The following is a 14,080-nucleotide window of genomic DNA, read 5'->3' as shown; positions in this document are numbered from 1 at the left end:
AGGGCCGGGCAGGGCCGAGCAGCCGGGAGCCGGCTCTGGCCTCCATCAGCAGGATGGGTGTGGGGACCCTCCGACTCAGCCCCCTCACTCCCTGCAGAGAAGGGCTGCCCCTACTTCTCCCCTCTCACCCACCCCACACCGCAGCCACAGCAGCGGCCCAGGGCAGGCGGAGGCTGACCATTTACCCCCAGTCTGGTCGCTTAACCTCCCTGCTGCTCTCTGGCACAGTGTCCCAATGTGCTGGGCTCAGGAGAACAGAGTCAGGTCCACTGCATCCCTCCGGCTACACAAGTCCCTGCCACCACCCAGCCTCAGTTTCCTCATCTTTAAAATGGGAGTGGGGCAGACCCCAAGGGGTCCTCCACAGAGCCTCAAGGTAAGGAAAGGGAGGAGAACCACCCACGCTCTCACCCTTGCCCAGAGCCCAGAGTCCGGGTCCTTCCTCTGGAACAAAGTAGCCTGAAAGGAGTCCTCAAGCCCAGACACCCAGGGGTGACCAGAGAACTCAGTGGTCCTGGCCTCGGGCTGCAGGACAGGGCCAGCCTCAGTTTGCTCATCTGTTGCTGACAGCGGCAGCCTGGGAGAATCAGAATGCTCCCCAGACACCCTCAGCACGGCCACGTACGGAGCAGCCGTGACCAGGCCACAGGCATAGTCCATGGAGCGGGGTGTCCCAGACCTGGCCCCCACACCTCCCCAGCCTCTCCCCACCTGGGGTCCCCAGATCCTCTCCCCGACAGCCCCAGCAGACCTGCCATGAGTCCCACACTCCCAAGGCAAGACACAGGCACCCTCCCAGGCCACATGGAGTGGCCACCAAACCTGGCCCTCACCTGCCAGCCACCTGTGGTCCCGCGCCCGCCAGGCCAGGCCACTGCCCGAGAGAGAGGCGAGAAGGTGCAGCCTCATGGCGAGAGCAGGTGACAGGTCCCACCACAGGGGCGGCCCCATCGGCCACCGGCCGGGGGGCTCAGGGTCCCACAGCCTCGGGCGATGCAGTGCGGCGGCTGGGTGGGCAGGAAGGGGCCTGAGGGAGGCGGCTGAGCAGAGCTGGAGTCTCTTCCAGGCAGCCTGGAGCTGGTTGCGAGCAAGTGGTGCTCATGCTGGCCTGGCAGCCCAGTTCCCCTTTCCCAGAGCCGCCCGGTCCCCCACCCTCAACCAGACACCTGTGACCACAGGCGGCTGCCATTGGCCAAAACCAAGAGCTTCTTGGAAGAGGACAAGGACCCCGGCCTCATTTCCTCAATCCGAGACACGATCGTCACGCCCGCAGCTGGTGCAGCAGATGGTCTGCCACCCTGCAGGGGCCGGGGCAGGACAAGGGCAAGGCCCGGACGTTGGGCAGCCCCAAGTTCAAATCCGGCTCCACCAAGCCAGCTGCCCACTGCAGGCAGATCAGGTGACCTGGCTGAGCCCATTCCCCATCTGCGTGCTGGGGTGCACGGTGCCAGCCAGCATGCAGGAGTGCTGGATAACCGGACACAGGGTGCCTGCACTTGTCCTGGCCCGGAGTGGTGGCCTGAAAGAAGCCCAGGCAATGTTTGGGGGCCACCACCGCTCGCCCAGGCCCTCATGTCCCCACCATGACATCCCCACCTGCTCCCAGCAAGGGCCACACTGAGCAGGGAGCCCCGGAGAGGCCAGCACACGGGTCCTGGGGGGTGTCCTGTGGGGGGCGTGGGGGACGCAGAGGCCTGAGTCCAGGAAACAGGCCAGGAGTCAGGCCTGGCAGGGCAGGGGCCGGAATGGAGCAGAGCCTCGGATACTGGTGAGGCAGGGCCTGAGCAGCTCTGGATGGAACCCGCCTTGGGGGGCTTGAGGAAGCACGGGGGCAGGAAGGGGGCCTTCATGGCTCCCAGCCTCCCTCCAGCCACACAACGAGGGCTTTCTTCCAGGGCACAGAATGCCTTTTGTGGCCCATCAGCCAATGGCCAAGCCCAACGCCGGGAGTGAGCGTGGGGGTGTGGACATGCAGCTTTCAGCCCTGCCAGCCCCTGGCATGCTAGTAGGGGTCCTCAGTTCCCACCCACCCAGGAGGCCTGAGACCCAACCAGCTCTGTCCACAACAGGCTGCCCTGCCCAGGCTGCAGAGGCCACGGCCCGGGAACCAGGCCTCAAGGAAGGCTGTGCAGGGGTAGCTCGGAGCCGCAGGGACTCACAGCCCACGCCCCGTCTGTGCCCATCCCAGGCCAGGAGCTTCCTGCCTGCCCCACCAGTGCTGGGGACAGGCCGCCAAGATGTCACGCAGGGCTGGAGGGAAACCAGAATTCTCCCGTGATGGCACCCCCACACGCTCACACCCGTCTGAAAACCCTTCTGCAGGTGGTGCTCAGGCCTGGAGGCCAGGCTGGCCCTGAACCACAGGAGGGCACTGCCCCGCCTGAGCACAAGGAAACCCACTGCCCCCAAAACCCCAAGGCAGGTGGGACACGGAGAGCTCCTTTCCTCCTGGAAGACAGAAAAGGGCCAGAGAACCCTCGCCCCCAGGCTGACTGGGTGACGGCCCAGTACAGCCCCACCTCGGCCTCTTCCTCCAGCTCTGGCCCCTGCCCCACAGCACGCCCTGCATGGGTCCACACAGCTGCTCACCCTGCACCCACAGCTCCACCAGCTGAAGGGCCCAAGGCAGGTCCCTTCCCTCCTGGGCTCACCCACCACAAAAGCCCACACTCTGCGGAACCCACTAAACTCCCAAGTTTCCCGAGCTTTGGGCTGTCCCGAGCTTGCCAGTGTCTCCACTGCTGCCACATCCCCTGATTCCAACCTCAGTCACTGGGGACCCCAGCACAGCTCGTTTTCCTCTGCACTGCCAGCCCAGCCACGTGCAGCAGGTAACCAAGAATGTCTGCCCAGTTTGGAGTTCCAGTGCGATGAGGGAGGTCCCCGAGGTGACACTGAGGAGGGTCCAGGACTCCCCACCGGAGTGACAATGTGGAGGGTCCGGGACTCCCCCACTAGGGGTGACAGTGTGGAGGGTCTGGGACTCCCCCCTCCAACGGGGTGACAGTGTGGAGGATCCGGGACTCACTCCCAAGGGTGACAGTGTGGAGGGTCCAGGACTCCCCCCGCCCCAGGGAGACAGTGTGGAGGGTCCGGGACTCCCCCCACCAGGGTGACAATGTGGAGGGTCTGGGACTCCCCCCACCAGGGTGACAGTGTAGAGGGTCCGGGACTCCCCCCACCAGGGTGACAGCGTGGAGGGTCCGGGACTCCCCCCACCAGGGTGACAGTGTGGAGGGTCCGGGACTCCCCCCACCAGGGTGACAGTGTGGAGGGTCCGGGACTCCCCCCACCAGGGTGACAGTGTGGAGGGTCCGGGACTCCCCCCACCAGGGTGACAGTGTGGAGGGTCCGGGACTCCCCCCACCAGGGTGACAGTGTGGAGGGTCCGGGACTCCCCCCACCAGGGTGACAGTGTGGAGGGTCCGGGACTCCCCCCACCAGGGTGACAGTGTGGAGGGTCCGGGACTCCCCCCCCAAAGGGTGACAGTGTGGAGGGTCCGGGACTCCCCCCACCAGGGTGACAGTGTGGAGGGTCCGGGACTCCCCCCACCAGGGTGACAGTGTGGAGGGTCCGGGACTCCCCCCCCAAGGGTGACAGTGTGGAGGGTCCGGGACTCCCCCCACCAGGGTGACAGTGTGGAGGGTCCGGGACTCCCCCCACCAGGGTGACAGTGTGGAGGGTCCGGGACTCCCAGCTCTAGTGAGGAGAAGATAGGCTTTTGTTGAGCTGGTGTCTGTACCACAGGCACATGCTAGTCTCATAACAACAACACAAACAACCCTCGAGGCCTGATTTCATCAAGACCCGGGCCAGAGGGTCCCTCAGCCTCCTGGGTGTTGGCCGGGGTTCCTCCTCCCTCCTCTGAACTTTCCAGCTCTCTGTTCATCTGGTTCAGGGCCTGGAACCTGGACAAGCTCATCTGACAGACGGACGAGGGGATGGGACGGTTCTGCCTGGAGTGAGGGTCACAGCCCACCTACCTGTCCTCACGCAGCCCAGGTCGAAGCTTTATTCCCAAGAGGCACACCGTGCCACCATGCCAACTGCCACCTCAGCTGTGACCCCCCGATCCTCACCAGCTGCCTGAGGGCCTGGTTCCCAGAGTGGGGCGGGGAGTGGGGGGTGCGAGGCCCCCATGGGATCCTCCAGCCCTCACCCCATCGATGTGCTTCATTTATGCCCAGCAAGCCTCACTGACGGCGAAGCGGCGGGGTCTCATGAGACTCGGAATGAGGGTCCGTGTCCCCGTCCCCACTATGCCCCAGGGTTGACCTCAGCCCCAGAGGGGACAGGCAAGGTCCGAGACTGCAGGGCCCCTCACAGAGCCAGCGCAGACTGACCTCCCACCTCAGCAGGTCTGGTGCCGGCCCCCAGACACATCCTGACCTGCAACAGGCTCCCAGCCTGCCACACCCGCTCAGGCCACACAAGACAGCCTCACCTCCATCCTGCCTCACCCCGACGCGGCTCACCAGTGACAGAAAGACCCCCACAGCAAGCCCTTCTGGGGTGCGGCGTCCTGGGCTCTCAGCCCCTCACAGCCCACCCGTGTGCGTGGACACCAGGCAAGCCTCTGGCAGGACACGGGCTTAGATGGACCCACCCTGTCCGTCCCCACCTCTGTGCACACACACAGCCACATCTGCCCAGCCACCCACCGCATGAGATCCCAGCAGCCCAGGGCCTGCCCCTGGGGCACGGCCAGGGGGCTCCAGTCCCACTGCAGCCCCTTCTGGGCCCTTCAGCCACGGTCTCACTAACCAGGCCCTGTCCAGACAGCCCGAAGTTACGCCTGCATTCGGCCTGTCCAAGAACTCTGCGCCCAGCACCGGGGCAGAGTCCACACTCGCTGAACGCTGCCCTCAGGTGGGCGGGGCCTCCCCAGCCAGAACCAGAGGCCACCCGGGACCAGTTCTCACGCACGTGTCTTCCCAGTTCAGAGAGGGCAACGCCACAGACCAGGGTCTCCCAGAGAGCCAGCGGTTACAGTTACCAGCCCACCCTCACACTGCCCACCCAGGCCTCAGCACCCCACCCTGGATAACTGGAGGGGGTTGACTCATAACCCGAAAGGCCCTGCCCTCATGAATCCACACCCCAGCACCCTATGAATCCCACACACCTACTGCTCCATCAGTGCACAGGGGCCCATGGTGGCCAGTCCCCAGCCTCTGGCCCACTCTGCCAGTCCAGCAAAGCCAAGACAGCAGCCAGGGGCTTTTCCACAGGACAGGCTGCAAGGGCAGGACTTCCCACCCGATGCCCTGGCCCTGCCCCAGCCCCCAGCTCCGGTCTCCTCAGCACCCAGCTCCTGGCCCCCAGGGAGCCCCACTGCAGCCCCACTGTCTCTCCAGGCCTTACTCCTTCCAGCCAAGGTGCTGGAGGCCAGAGCTTGGGTCCCAGCCAGAGCCCTCTGAGCCCAGTCAAAAGCACACACACACACATACACCACCCAAACCTCTTCCTTCCTCCCTACATGCAGCCGGCAGCGAGCAGCAGGTCGGGAGGCAGGTGCCAGCCCAGGGGGCGGGGAACACTTATCTCCCAGCAGCTACACCTTGGCTCAGCCCGCTGCCCTGCCCCCCACATCCTGGCAGGGCTTGTGTGCATCTTGGTGGGGGTAGAGGGTCATTATAGAGCAAAGTGCCCAGCTTGCCCGCTGGCCTCTCCCAAACTCCTGGGTCCAGGGACAGAGGGAGAGGAGGGGACGTGGGGAGGACCCCACTGACTGCTACACCGAGGAGGCAGTGGCTTCACCTGCCCACAAGTATGGTTTTCATCTGAGCAGCCCCCGCCCAGGAGGCTGCATCCAACTCATCCTGTGGGCCCCACATGCCGAAGGCACCTTTGTGGCACACCCTGCTGAGCACCCCGGGGAGGTCGGGCTAATCTGCGGTGAAGCCCTTCAAAGCCCTAACCAGGGCCACTGAATAAAACAGGCAGAGCCGGGAGGCCCCACCCTCAAAGCCACCTGAGGAGCTCGGTCATTCACTTTCCTACCTGCCGGCCAGATCCCTCAAGGCCAGCGCCACCCTCTCTATCACAGGGGCCTTGTGGCCACGGAGGACGAAGGGCAGGTGGGCACCATATAGACCATAGCGTCCTGCCCCACCCAGCCCCCACCGTCTCCCACCAGCCCCTCTCAGCCCCCGGCCTGGCCCTTACAGCACACACAGTCATTCCCTCTGCATCTTCCTGCCAGGGACACCTCCTCCAGGAAGCCTTCCCTCTCCTGCTCAGACACTTAGAAGATCCAACACGGCCCAGCCCTGAGAGAGCCCCTCTCAGCACTCTGCCCCAGCGCTGTCAGCTAAGGTCTGAGCTCAACTCCTCCGGACAGGGCTCTACCATCAGGTGAGCCCAGCCACACCCCTGGACCCAGGACCCAGCCCAGGCCGGGCACCTTGGCTGCGCACTCCCACAGCCCTGCCTCTTCAAAGCCTCTGCAGCTCCAAGATCTCCCTCCCCAGGGTCCCCCTCTCCAGGGCCTCCCTCAACCCTCCCAGCCCATGTCTGTCCTTCTTCAAATCAGTGCCCACTGCGGGCTCTGACAGCAGCAGCGGCGGCTCAGAGAAGGAAAACCCCTTGTCTGGATCACGGAGCTGGCCCGAGGCCCCTCCGGGTTCAGACTCAGTCTCTGTCTGACCGGGTCCTGCACCTCCTGCCCCTCTGGGGCCACATTTCCCCGGTGTAGTGAGGGGCACCCCCTGAACCCTCAGCTGCTGGGAGGGGTTCCCGGGGGCTCTGCTGTCTCTACTGCAGATGGACAGTGGGGGATCCGGCCATGGGTAGGAGGTGCCTACAGCTCAAAGCCTCTGACCTCAGGACAGGCAGCCCTGGATTCTGGAGGAGGCCTCTCCTCTGGCCTCAGACCTGGGCCAGACCTGGGTGCCAGGGAATTGCAAAGGTGCTCCCTGAGGCTCGGTGGCCAGCTTCACTCCCCACCTGGCCTAGGAGCTGGGACAACCCACAGCCAAGTGTCGTGGGGCAGCAACACGAGGGCCGAGGCCTGGCCACAAAGGCAGCCACAGAGAGCAGCGACCTCACGGCACTGGGTCACCAACCCTTCTCAGGTCCTGTCCCCGGACACCCCAACCATCACACTGAGGGGCCCGTCCTGTCTACCTCCCAGCCTGCAGCTGTGGGGCCGCCCACCTGCGAGGCGGCATTTGCTCCTTGCAACCACTGTCTCATAGGAGGTTCCTCACTTCTTACAGCCTCCCCAGCCCCATCCGACCCCACGAAAAGCCCCCAGCCCTGATCTGGCTCCTGGCTCCCGACCCAGGTTCTCCAGGAGAACCCAGGCAGGACCCCACCCCACTCCTGCCCCCAGGCCAAGCCATGGGCAGGCCAGCCTCAGCACGCCAGCTCACAGTGCCCTGGCCACCCCCACTCCCCTCCTGGGATCGGTGTGACTCACAGGGCCGGCACGCCACCTCCGGCCTACACCGCGGACGGCCGCCCCCAACACACGCACCTGCCCAGACTTGCCGCTGGTGGACGGTGGTAGTGCCAAGGCCACACTGGGCCCTCAGGCGGCATGACCGACCACAGCAACAGAGGGGCTGCAGGGGAGAGGGCAGGAAGGTTGTGCTCAGGCAGGGAGCACAGAAAAGGCAGCCCCTGCTGTGCTGGAGTCCCTAATCCTGAAGCTCTGACAGCCCCAAGGCCTTCCCGCCCTCCAGGGGAAGCAGGCTGGGAGGCCTGAGTCTCCATCGGACAGACCAGCATGCCTCCAGGCTCTGCTGTCCTGGAGAGGGGGATGGAGCCGCCAAGGCCAGATCCCAGGGCCACTGCCCCTCCCACACAAGGCCCCAGGGTTGGAGCTGGGGAAGGTTGAGCTCCACCCTTAGGGGCAGCTGGGCCCAGGTCCCTACAGACCCCAGGCACAGAGAGGCTGAGCTGGACCCACGCATCCGCCCAGGCTGGGCTAAAGGTCTTCTCATCTGTACACTGCGGCTGTCCTGCTACCTCCCAGGACCGCAGAGGGTGGGGTGTCAGAGAGCGTCTGGAGCAGGAGGGTGAGACCCTGCGGCTGTCAGGGAGCATGGGAGCATTGTCTAAGGCCTGGAGCAAGCCCCTGATGAGGGAGACCCACCAAAACCCTGGGCCACGGCCACTGGCAGTGCCTGCCACAGATGGTCCGTGATGGGCAGCGACTCAGTCCTAGGGGCCCTCCTCGACTTCCCGGACGCAGAGACACAGATGCTTTGGATGGCCAGGAAGTGAAGGGAGGCCCTGTCTCAGAGTGCCCCAGAAGCAGCTCACCACAGGACAGACAGCCTCCCCTCCCACTGTCTGTCACGGAGCTCCTGGCCCTCCTTCATCTCCACCCCACGCACAGGGCATCTGTGCCCTTGGCAACAGCTGTTGCTGACGGGGCAGGTCCGAGCCCCGCCCTCGGGGAGCCCAAAGGGATCAGGAAAGGCCCAGCTAAGCACGGACAAGCAGGTCCAACCGAGAACAGCATAATTCCGGGTCCTGCTGTGCAGAGAAGGTGTGGTGGGGATGAGCTACAGGGCTGGAGGAGCCGGGTGGGCCCCACAGGCTGGGCTGCATCCCAGGAGCTCAGCTGGTAGGCAGGTGACCCAGCAGGAGCTGCGTTTGCTGACTGACAAATGGGTGTGGCTGAGGTCCACCCCCACCCACAAGGAGGGAAGGCAAGAGACGTGTGTCCCCACCCGCGGACAGCGGCAGGACCTCTCTTCCGGGCACAGGATGGAGCAGGACAATCTGACTTGAGGAAACAAAACAAAGTCACAGCCAAGGATGGCCTGGCTCCTGCCCTCCAGACTCCAGGGGCCGCTCCCGAGGCTGCCTGGACTCCTGCAGGCACCCCTGCAAGGCTGGGGTGCTTCACAGCCTGGGGTCTGCAGAGCAGCCTCCCTCGGCAAACCCCAACTCCAGGCTGCCTTTGGAAGCAACCGGATGGCACCCGCTCCCCGGGGTCAGTGCTCCCTACCTGCCTCTCCTGTGACTCTGAGTGGCCGACCCAGCCTAATGGCCACAGTCCTGAGGCTGGCAGGGGCAAGGAGGGCCACCACTTCGTTACGTGCCCCAGGCACTGCTCCTTGGGACAGGTGACAGGGGCCAGAGCCTGTTCCCTCAGCACCCAGGAGCCTGCCTCTAAGCAAATAAACCAACAAGCATCCACATTCGCCTCCAGGCCACGGGACCCTATGGGACCAGGCCGGCTCTGCTCACCATCTGCGTTCTGGATGCAGATGGCCACAGCCCTCTTAGGTGGCAAGGGTTAAACCGCACAGTAGTAAGGACCCCACGCACAGGCGCTGGCCGGTACACACACCTTCAGGTGACGGCAGCAACACTGGCACTGGCCTGGCTCCCCAACGCCGACCTGGCCGACGGAGAACTCGCCTATCTGCCTAGGATGACAGCATCCAGCCAGGAACTCATTTCCCAGGAAGCAGCCAGGGTGGCCTGGCACCCCTGGAGCTCTGTGCCTTGCCTGTCCCCTCTGCCCCAGCCCTGCCCAGAACCCTGGGTGGCTGCCAGCTTCCTGCCGAGCTGGCTCCTCGTTCCCAGCCACAGTCACTGTAAAACCTGCTCATCACCCAGGGCACCACCATCCACCCCCACGGCCACTACTCCAAGAGGACAGCACGAGGGCCAGGAATGCCCAGCTCCCTTCCGCACACACCTGGATTCTCAGGGACAGGCCCGGGATCGGCCAATGCTGAGGTGCCCATCACCTGCCCCAGTTCGGCCCTTCCGCACACACCTGGATTCTCAGGTCGGCCAACGCTAAGCTGCCCATCACCTGCCCCAGTTTCCTTCCGCACACACCTGGATTCTCAGGTTGGCCGACGCTGAGCTGCCCATCACCTGCCCCAGTTCCCTTCCTCACACACCTGGATTCTCAGGTTGGCCGACGCTGAGCTGCACACCACCTGCCCCAGCTGGGCCCTTCCGCCACACACCTGGACTCTCACAGCCCCTCCAAGGGGGGCAGAGCAGGAGGGTCCCCGCTCAGTACCCCATCAGCTCACGCAATGTCCCCCATACTGGCTCTGATGGAGATTGTAGGGGGGAGCGGCAAGACGGCTTCCTGGGGACAGAAGCCCGTGTACAGAACAGGAGAATGTGACAGATCAAAATGCACACACAGACGGTGAAAATCGGGCCGAAGCTGGAGGCTGGAATAAAAATGTTAAATCTCTGCAAGAGTAGAGTGCTCCTCCCTGACCCCCACATCCAAAATGACCTCTGTTTTCACAAAGGCCAAAAAGAGACAGAAGTGGTCCCGGAGAGGGAAGCTGGGACAGCGGTCATCTCCGAGGGGTTGCGGGAGCCGGGGGTGTGGGAGTGCCGGCTGCAGGGCACACACACACGGAGACTTCACCCAGCTGCACAGGAAGGACACGCGTGCCTTCCCGAGCATCACTGATGCCAGCAGGGTTGAGTTCTAAGGAGGGCCCAGCCCCACAACTGTGCTGGACACTTGGGGGCCCCTCCCATGCTCTGGGCCTCCCATGCTCCTGGCCACCTGCCCTTGGTCAGGCAGTGATGGAGACAACGCCATGTGGGACAGCACGTGGCCCAGGGAGGGCAGCCAGCTCGCCATCAAGGATCCAACACCCCTGCGGCTGGCCGAGATCAGTAGCCCCAACACTGCCAGAGGCCCCCAGAAATGAATGCAGAGCACGGAGAGGGTGAGAATGGGTGATCTCAGTACCCAGCAAAGATGCAGCGAGCTTGGGGCTCCATCCCCAAAGGTTGACCAAGACTGGCCAGGTCCCCACTCCCAGTGCCAGCCCCTCACGGGGCGGCCCCTAGGCCACCAGCCACAGGGCTGCCAGGAAAACCCGGCTGACAGGTCAGGGACAGTGATGGGGGCGGGCATGGAGTCAGGGCACACAGACGCACACTCAGCCGGTGAACACGTGGCCCACAGGTCAGCCCGCTCACTGCCCGCCACAAGTAAGGAGATGCTTCCTGCACTCCCTCGGAGACTCCACGCCCAAGGTGCCCTCACCATGCCCCTTCCCTCCCTCCTGAGCCCCTGCAGCCCACAGGCCCAGCCAGATCCCTAGGGCTGCGTCCCTGACTGGTCTCGGCTGCAAGGAGCCAGGAGGTCCCTCGCTACCATGCTTTCATTTCCATGCCCAGTGCCCAGTTTCCCCCATGAACACAGCCAGGGAGGGTGCTGCCCACGTGCTGAGCACCCGAGATGCGCCAGCCAGCACAGGTCTCACTGGTTCTCTGAAAGCTCCCTAAGCATCACCTTCTATAGACAGAGGACACGGCAAGGCTCCAACACACAAAGGTCGCCCTGGCCGAGGCCACGCAGCTGGCCGGGCTGTCGAATCATGAGCCCAAGGCTGCCTGAGCAGAGTGTGGGGGGCGGCGGGGGAGGAGAGAGAACAGAGGGTGCGACGGGGCAGCAGTGGGAGCACTGGAGGGACCTCTGCCCCCACGGGGGAGGGAGAGAGCATAGACGGGGGCGGTGTGGACGGGGCACGCGGGCACACGCACAGGTCAGAGCACGAGGCACACACATGCACATAAACGCACCCCTCCAGGCACCAAAGCTCCTAGACTCCCACAACCCTGGGCACTGCGAGGTGCGACGGCTGGCACGGGCAGGCTCCGTGGCTGAGGGCGCCCCTCTGGGCCTCCACGAGAAGGCCTGGCTGCGCCCACAGAGGGGCCACCTTCTTCCGCCCCAACCACTGGGGCTGGCGGGAGAGTGCCCTCCTTCCTAAGGAAGGTATCAACTTTGATAAGAAACACAAATCTGAATTCCATTTTTCTTTTAAAAAATTAATAACTGGCCGGGCGCGGTGGCTCACGCCTGTAATCCCAGCACTTTGGGAGGCCGAGACGGGCGGATCACGAGGTCAGGAGATCGAGACCATCCTGGCTAATACGGTGAAACCCCGTCTCTACTAAAAATACAAAAAAAAAAAACAAAAAAACTAGCCGGGCGCGGTGGCGGGCGCCTGTAGTCCCAACTACTCCGGAGGCTGAGGCAGGAGAATGGCATAAACCTAGGAGGCGGAGCTTGCAGTGAGCTGAGATCCGGCCACTGCACTCCAGCCCGGCCGACAGAGCGAGACGCCATCTCAAAAAAAAATAAATAAATAAAATAAAAAAATAAATAAAAAATAAAAAATTAATAACTAGCAAGGCTTGCTATGATCTGCCCACATGCGGAGAAGGGAGGCCAGCAGGCTGTTGAGGGGTGGGTGGGGTGAGGAGCAGAGGGAGGGAGGGAGGATGGGCGGCAGCTTGTTTTCTCTGAGTGGCCTCTGCCATTGAGTTGCAGGACGTGAGGTGTTTGTTGTTTGTTTTGGGGAGTATTTTACAGACTCTCAGCAACCCCCCGGCCACTAACACAAACTCTCACACCGAGAATGCTCTCCGGCCAGAAGCCAGCGCTCCTGCTCCACACCAGGGAGCGGCTGCTTCCAAAGCGCCCCCGCCCCAGCCCTCAGGCTTCTCCTCCAGCCCTGAGAACCCACACAGGGCCCAGAGCTGCCGGCCCCGGGCCCACCTGCTGGCCACCCCAGGCTGCCCGCTGGCCTTGGCCCGTGTCCCCGGCTGTAAAACTAGACGGCCGATCCAGCGTCACTCCCAGATCTCTCACCAGGCCGATGATCCACACACCGTCTCTGGGCTGACCCTCAGATGAACCAGGGTTTATTCTGGGCCAGGACCTGCCTGGAATCCCCTGCCGACTGCCTGTAGCAACTGTTCACAGTGTCCACAGCACCCCCAGGAGCCCTTGGCCGCCCTCCATGAAGATCGCCCCCCTCCCAGACCCCAGAAGCCACTGCAATTCTGGAGGCAGGAAGGTTTCCTGGGGTGCCCGGCCAGCCACAGCCATCGGCACCAGGCCAGGAAGGCAGCAGGCAGCTCCCACCTCCCCACAGTGACCCGTGCTCTGGCCTGGCCTGCTCTCCACCCCCAGCCTCGGGTCATTCCAGGAACATGTCAGGCTGTCTCGCCTCTAGCCTTGAACATGCTGTTCCCTGGGCCTGAAACTCCTCCACCTGTTTCCTGGCTCACTCCAGTCTGGCTCCGTTTTATATAACACCTCCTCCAGGAAGCCTTCCCAGAGTCTCTCAGTTGGGGTAGGGGTCTCATCTCCTACCTACCCACTCAAGAACACTTTCTGCGGTGCAGGGCACAGCCAGCCCCTCACCCTGGGTGCCAAGGCTGAGGGCTACTGAGGATGGCGCCATGGCCACTCCATTGTGAAAGCCTGGGCCCTGGCCAGTGCCTGGCACACAGCAGGTGCCAAGTACAGACCTACAGGATAGCGGGACCAGGTCGGCGCCGGCTGCAGGAGTCTCCACAGTCCTTAAGAACTAGCCAAGCAGATGCCAAGTTTCAAGGAGACCCAAGCAGTAACACAAGGCACTAGCCACGCTGTGCTTCCCCAAGCAGGTTAGACAACCTCTCTGAACCTCTATCTCCTCTTCCGTAGAAATGAAACTGAAGAAGGAAGTCGCCAGGAGGCAAAAGGTCTAAATTTTGCCACCCACTTGCTACGTCTCCCCAGGCAGCCGCTGGCCTGGCCGCTCTCTGGGTAGGCAGACGGAAAGGCATTTTCTCGGGGCTAAACATGTGGAGGTTGTGGGGGTTTGGTCTGGGAGGAAGACTGGAGCGGGGAGGTGCCCCGGGGGCCTCCCTCAAGCCACAGCCTGTGGAAAGAGTGGCCCTGGGCGTGGGCTGAGGGCCGGGATCCCTGTGACCAGTGACCAGCGCAGCCCACACCAGGAGGACGGCGTGCGATTCACCCCCTTACCCCTCAGGACAGCCGGGGACCAGAGCCACCCTCAGGCCGGGCGCAGAGCACACTAGGGAAGTGGCAGTGACCATCAGGCTGGCCTTTCCTCATCCATCCCACAGGTGGTGACTGCCAACCACCGCCCAGGCTCAAGCTCCACTGGGGCACAGCAGCCGCTGCCTGAGGATCCAGGTTTGAGTCCCGGCTGCATCACTCATGGCTGGGCAGGGCCTTGGGCATCTGACTCAGCCTCGCTGGGTCTAAATGTCCTTGTCCTCAGAAAGGGGATGGCGCTCTTGCCTTTAACTCCCGGAAGCCGT

The 14,080-nt window shown here is 63.7% G+C and overlaps 1 protein-coding gene across 5 annotated transcripts in view; it reads right to left on the bottom strand.

Moving 5' to 3' along the window:
• RXRA (retinoid X receptor alpha) overlaps positions 1-14,080 on the bottom strand; it is a 251,977-nt gene that overhangs the window by 60,580 nt on the left and 177,317 nt on the right. The window lies entirely within an intron of this gene.

Source organism: Macaca thibetana, chromosome 15, assembly GCF_024542745.1.
Source record: "Macaca thibetana thibetana isolate TM-01 chromosome 15, ASM2454274v1, whole genome shotgun sequence".
In the NCBI taxonomy this organism is placed as follows: Eukaryota; Metazoa; Chordata; class Mammalia; order Primates; family Cercopithecidae; genus Macaca; species Macaca thibetana.
The sequence above is the reverse complement of the archived record's forward strand: the minus strand, read 5'-3'. Positions and strand labels throughout refer to the sequence as shown.